This window comes from Camellia sinensis, chromosome 2 (genome assembly GCF_055761805.1).
Source record: "Camellia sinensis isolate YWXY chromosome 2, ASM5576180v1, whole genome shotgun sequence".
Lineage (NCBI taxonomy): Eukaryota > Viridiplantae > Streptophyta > Magnoliopsida > Ericales > Theaceae > Camellia > Camellia sinensis.
In genome coordinates this window covers 23,675,718-23,682,910 of record NC_138962.1, presented here as the reverse complement: position 1 = coordinate 23,682,910, position 7,193 = coordinate 23,675,718, and positions in this window count along the sequence as shown.

Genomic DNA, 7,193 nt, shown 5'->3' with positions numbered 1-7,193 from the left:
GCTCCGCCAGGAAAGTCGTCTTGTCAGCCGGCAATGAGAGCGACGAAGCCATGCTCAACTCCACAGCTGGGTCTTTCATAGCCGACGCGTCAGAGGAGATCGACATGTTTTTTATCTTTGGTTGAACGACAAACGGTACAACCACATCCGACTCCTCTAAGCACGGCCGTTTGTCAGCAGGGTTTTCTTAAGAGCCGGCCTCGAACTCGACAGGACGTTTCTCCGCCCTTCGCTCAGCCTCCTGATTCGTCTGCACAACCGTCTCTGACTCGACATTTCAGGATTAAGCCGTTTCCTCCTCGACAATAGGCAGGGAGGGCTTAGCTTTGGCGATAAGTGGCACTTTAGATTGAATGGCCTCTGGTCTCCACCACGCGGCCATTCTTTCTGCGTTTTTCATTTTGGCGAGTTCTGTGAGTGACAACCCGGCCATGTCTTCAGAGTACGCGCCGGGAAGGTCTTCTAAATTAGTAAAAATGTCGTCGAAGGGAAGGTCCCCTCGGCCCAAAGTGGCCAGAGGATTGGCTGAATTGAGACCGGCTTCTTCGAAGGCCAACTTCAAAGCCTCGTCTACTTCGACTTCAAACTGGTCTGACTCTTCGGCGACCTCCTCAGCTACTTTCGCCCGCTCAGAGTCGGATCCGTCGAAACCAAGTTGCCGCAAGTTCTTGAAGTTGGTTAAAACAAGAGCCGTAAGAAACTCTTCACCCCTCGGAATCGGGATGTTTTCTGCCTCCGAAAACGTCGTATACGTCGGCTCGTATCGAAGAAGAATGTGGGCTGCCCTCCTTTATTTCTGAAGGCTTGGACTGGCGAAGTATTTGAGTGTGACTTTAATTTCCGTAAGAACGGCGTCGTCGATTGAAGTCAAAACTTTCTTCAAATCGTTTCCTACGCAAGCAAAACCATGAGACCACAAAAATAAAGCCTTATGAATATAAGAAAAATAAACGCAAGGAGCTATATGGCCACCTGGTTCGCCCCTCCGTCTAGGAATAGGATCTAGGCGGTCCTCGCCTTCGCTGAATTCCCAGTTACCTTGGACAACGACCATGACATCATCGACTCACTTTCCAAAGCTGGAAAGCATAGTCACTAATTGATGGTCGGTGTCCTTGGTCCTAAGGAAATAGCGTCCATGCCGGCTAAAAGACTTGGCCAAGGCATAACAGTGCCGAATAACAGGTATGCCAAGGCTAATCCTAAGGTGACGGTTTAACTCTATAATCCCCATTACGATTCTAAAAAAGTTGACACTGGGTTGGGAAGGGATTAGACCCCAATGGCGAAGGACAGCCCTAAGGAGTGGGTGAAGCGGGAAACAAACTCCGCCCTCTACAATTAATAAGAGAGGGAAGACGATTGTGCTTTCATCAGTCATCTCCATATCAAGGGTGCCATGTGTCACAAGTGACAGACGGACATCATCAGGGATAGAAAAATGGCGTCGAAAGCCAAAGACTCGATCCGCAGAGAGAAGGTCTTTCAAATGCTTTGCCATTTTCGTCAGCCTATAGGAATATGCTAAACTAAAAACAAACCAGGAAAATTGATTCAAAGCAGAGAGGAAAAGAACTTACAAGAGACGGAGAGGACAATGAAGGATAAAAGGAAGTTACAGAGGTGAGTCGAAAAGCAGTCCAAAAACTTGAAGCATCCAACAATGTGTATGTATTTGAAAAGACGACAAATTTTAAATCACAATAAATAGAAGCGTACGAAGAGGCGGGAAGTTGAAATGATGACCGAAAGGTGCGTGCTCTGACATCCGCATTGGAATGAGGTTAACCGCCGAATTTCGGCTCTGACTTTTGAGTTCGAAACCAAACACACCAGCTAACTGTCGTTAGTGAAGTGTTTGGGGGGCAATTATGGGGACCAAATATCGGGAGACGTAAAGAGGCCAAATAATTGGACCTAGAGAGTTAAAATTCATATATCGCATTCGACCCCGTCTCATACACAAATCCAGAGGTACCCTATTCGACCAAATAACCAGTTGAGTAAGGGGCTGAGTGAAGGGCGGCTTGCAACAAAATGAGCCGAGTAAATTGTTATACGATGAATTGAAGGTGGGCCCAGCCCTGAAGCCCAAGAAAGAAAAGATATAAATAAAAGAATATCATCCAGAAAAAGGTATGTGAGAATTATTGTGCTTAACTTAAAACACAAGTAACTAAGAGAGTATACACTGACTTAACTGTCGGAGTGCTAATTCCGGCACCCCCGACCAAAGTGTTTGTTTCTTTTCAGGTCATCAGCTGAGGATCCTGAGCGTCCCAGTGGATCAAAAGAGTATTTCCAAACCACTTCCCCACAGATCTCATGTCCATTTTATGCAAATATGGTTCTCATGATGCAAAAATGACAACACTTTTTATAAAAATTGCAAAATTTTATTCCGATCATGGTTTTTACAAAAGAAGAGTACAAGTTTTAAAAGCAAAAAAAAAAAACCTATCTAAAGCTATACAATGTGTTAACACTACCAAACAAAAAGAAACTAAACAAAAAGTACAAAAAATCAGAGCCAGTCACCTCAAGCCCGAGAGGCCCTCTTCATCCTCTTTCTCAGAGGGAAGGACTTGGGGGCACTATCTTCATCAGCACCGCTGTCAGAATAAGACTCTGAACCCAAGCGGTATCATCTCCGCTCTCTGCCTCAGAGCCCGCCACATCGTCACCTCTGCTCTCGACCCTCGAGCCAGTATCATCATTTCCACTCTCAAATGACTCAGAATGCCTACTCACTGCCTTCTCGAAGTCACTGGTCTTAGCATCGTCATCGCTCAAGATGGGCTCTGAAGGACTATTATGGCCTCGAGCACCCCTATCTCTGGCCCGACCGCGACTCGTATCTCGGCCGCGAGCTGGGGCCTGTCTCTCTCTCCTCCCTGCTACTAGAGGAAGTACTATTGCTGCTGCTGGTGCCATCGGTACAGATGGGATCTGAAAAAAGGGTTGTCAACATATCAGCTACAGTGTGTGTATCAAATACAATATGAGTACAGTATATGGATACAATGTGTGAGTGTAGTGTATCAGATACAGTGTATCAGTGCAGTTTGGGAAAGACTACAGTTGAAATGCTGGTGTATCAGTGGAAAAATGATAGCATGAAGCACAAACTAAAGGAAATTACCGACATACCGTGGAGACCAAGCAGCGTCTCCCTCCTCTGCACCATGCCCATCAAGGAGGCCACCAACTCAAGACAGCTCCCCATGTACTCTATGGATGCCTGCAAATGCATTTGAATGATTAGTGTTCACAATAAACATATCTGAAATGAAATGTGAGGTGCAAATGGTAAAGTATGGTCTGTACCTGGGATGAGCCTCAAACTCCGACAAGCTCGTGTCCGGCCTCTGCCGGCTCAATTGGGATCTGATAAGCAGTCCCAGTAGCCCTCCAACATGTGAGCATAGTAGGAAGCTCTGGCCAACGAATATCCTGCTCAACAGGGGAAGCCCCTCTAGTATGGGCCCTAGTCGTCCGAGTCGTCACGCCTGCTGTAAGACCCCCTACCTCCTTGCCTCTATGAACGCCTGTTAGAGGTTGCATAAGGTGGGTCTGAATAAAGGTCGCGTAGTCACCCTCATCTCTGAAGTAATCAGCATCCAAGCCCACCATGAATTGTGTGACTGCGTTAATGAATAGGCTTTCTGCTGACCTCATGGACTCCGAGGGCAGCATTGGAACGACCAAATCCGCCAAGCCCATGGTCTGGCAAATAAATCTCTCGCTCAAGAACCAAGCCCGGCAGACTAGGCTCTCTAGCAGAATCGGAAAGCGCGATGTGGCCCACACTCCCACGTACTGATCCTGCACCCCGCCCAGTATCATAGCCCAAGGCTACTACGTAATCTGCAAATAGAGAATATACAGATTTTTAGTTGCTGTTAGTTGCTAAAATGTGAATCGGAACAATTTTAAAGCAAAAATTACTGTGTTTTGGGTTACCTCGTAGGCGACCACAGTGTCAAAGTAATGATGGAAGAAAGCAAAGGACTCGCAACTCCGGCGCTAACATCGGCCATCATATCATCTCGAACAAGGGACCATCGGGGAGAGCTCATTCATGGGCTCTGGGGCGAGGGCTGGGAAATATGCATAAACCTATAGCTGTAAGGAAAATGCAGTGATACGTGATCAACAATGTATGAACAGATGCAAAAAGTGCAAAGCAAAAAGCACAGGTATTGAACAGATATAAAGCAGAAAATGTGAAGCAAAAAGCGTAAAGCGCAAAGAGAGAACTAAAATGCATACCTCCCAAGCTCGCCAGTAGCCTCCGATCTGCTCTCTCCTTAGGCAGGAGGTAGAGCTCATATAGCCATACAAGGTGGCAAGGCCAGCTCTACCCTAGTCGTAGAAACGTACCAGGGAAAGAGTCACTAGGGCACTCAACAAATATAAGCCCACGGTGTTCCACCTGTTCGAAAACAAGGTGGTACCAAGGACAAACATCAGGAAGCCTCTGGCATACTGCTCCATCTCCTCTAATGTCTCGGGTTTGCTCCCTCAAAACTGCTCAGCAAACCAGCTATATCTGACCATGGTTGGCCGGTACAGAGGTGGGGGCGCTCTCAATAGCTCAATCCAGGCAGCCTCTCACTTCCCCATGTCGATGTCAAAGGGGATCGAATCACCCCCTACTCCTAAGCCTGTGATCATGGCAAAATCGTAGGTCGTCATCGTCATCGTCATCTCCCCGGCAATAAAGAAGTGGAAGGAGTTGGTGGTGTCCCACCACCTCTCCACAAGCGTTCCTAGAAGAGGACGGCTCGCAATGACCCGTGTCAGGCTAGAGTAGAAAGGCCGAAGCTGGTCTCATCAACAATGTCACGGACTCCAGCAAGGAGCTCATCATACGAATCCCTCGATATCATCGCTCCGTACCCCTATAGGAATGGGACTCTCCCTGTAATAGAGAAAATGAGTGAATCAGGCAGTGATGAAAAAGTACAGCTAGATGAAAAGTAATGCAAGAAATGCAGTGAAAAGACAGGCAGGAATGCTTGAAAACAGAGTTCATACCTCAGTGGCGCTGGATGAAAGGTGGGAGGCCGGCTCTCTCAACAGGAGGTCCTCTAGTGCACTGCGAGCAAAGTTAATGAACCACCTAATGCCTTTAGGTGGCAATATGTGCATGCGGGGATGATATCTCGCCAGATCACAAGGTCATACCCTCAATGGTAGCGGCTATGGCTCAATCTCTGGCTCAAACTCAGACTCAAACTCCGCCTCGAGGTCAACCTCAATGCCCTCAGCCGCCTCGCCAGCCTCGGCAACTACCAGCTCCTCTACCTCAGGAACGGGTGAAAATGCGGGCGGAACCTCGGGAAGAGCCCCGTCATGTGGAATCTCATCTGTCATATGGAAAATGGGTGGAAAATGAGTGAAAAGTAGGTCAAAAATGAAGAAAAATGGAGAAAAAATGGTAAACTCGGAAAAAGTCAACCCTAGAAGAGAGAAAATGGAAAAAAAAAAGTCAAAGCTCGGGAAAGTTCACGAAACCCCAGAGAAACTCGAGGAGAACAAGCCTAAAGTGGTGAAAATCCAAAAAAAAACGTCGAAATCAAAATCTGATCGGTTCAAAGTGAAAAGAATCAAGAGGGTTTTACAAAATAAGTTTGTGTAGGGCGTTGGAAAAAGTGTATAAAGCACAAATCTAGAGAGAATAACCACCTAGAGAGAGAGAGGAAAGATTTGCGGACCTAGGGTTGTGTGGAAATGAAGTGTTGTGATGTATATTTAAAGGCCCGTGGGTGAAAAGTCAAAAATGCCCCGATTTTCACTATCTTTTGCACTATCTTTGCACTATCTTTTTTTTAGCTTTTAAGCACTGATTTTCAAAGTTATTTTAGTGGCTAAAATCATGTTTTGAAGTTCAAAATTGGAGGGGTTAGCCTCCCTTCCTTGTGTTTTGCTTACTCGTCTAGCATGTTTCATGTTTTAGCTTATTAATCTAGCTATTATGTCTAAATTCCAACACGTTGTAGGGCTGCTTTTAGACTGTTTTAGACTATTTTAGGACTATTCTGTTTGTAAGTGTTTGTTGAGCTTTGTTTTGCATGCTTGTAGTGTAATTGTCCTCATGAGTTTGGTGTTTTAGGCCTTAGACACCATCTTATTTGAGTTGATTGCATTTATTTATGACTTTCCATACTTGTGATCACTCTTGATCACCTCTGCAACCTCCCTCCTTGCTTGGCTTTTGTTTTTCTTTGAAAGTGGTTTCAAACTACTTGTTTGTTTAAACTTGAGATTGAGATGTCATGCTTAATGGTTTAATCCTTTTAGGGGTTCATTACCAACGGTATGATGTCTCTTTCATGCCTAAAGCAACTCTTGGTTTGAGCCCTCTTTCCATTATAGGACTTAAATTCACCTTTGGACTCAATTTATTAAAGAACAGATGGTAATCTAAAATGAAGTAATAAAATTGAGGCTAAAAAAGGTACAAGATAATAACTTGTTTGGGTTCAATTGGACGTTAATTGAACCCTTGAGCCTTGAGTCGTTTTATACTCATTAGTGATGAAAACGGTTCAAGATTTATTGTCAACTACTTCCCTTGATCTTTCATGATAGGGAGGTGGTTTTGATAGTCATATTTTGTTGCATTTATTGAACTTGCACACTTGGTTCATAAGCCATCGCGCAATGAAATTGCATCCATTGATGGTTTGTGAATCAAGCTTACTACTCCTTTGAGTTGTTCAAATGATAAGGAGAGGTAAATTGTGCAAACAAACCCTTGAGAATACACTGTCTCTACTCTACTTGCTCTCTGTTGTAGCAGAGAATTTCTATCATCAGTGGCCGGTAGGCCCCTATTGGTTGTAGCACTATGTGCTTCTTATTATAATGGAACTATATTTGACTCTTTGATTATCTTGGTTGAGAACCTTCTTTGTTGATATTTGAGCCTTAGTTGAGGTGTTACCATAGTGGTTGGGTAAGATTGAATCAGAAACTTCAAATTCGAATAATTATTATTGAGTAGTTTTCACTCTTTTGTCATTTTCTCTCTCCATACTTTGAATCTTGATGTGAGGCTAGAACCATTGGAAAGCTTACTTCTGGATCGTCAATTTGGACACAAGAACGACCCTAAATGGAGTTCGGACGAGAAAGTTATATCTGTTTGAATTTTGCATTTCTATGCTGGAAGCATGCTCGCTCGA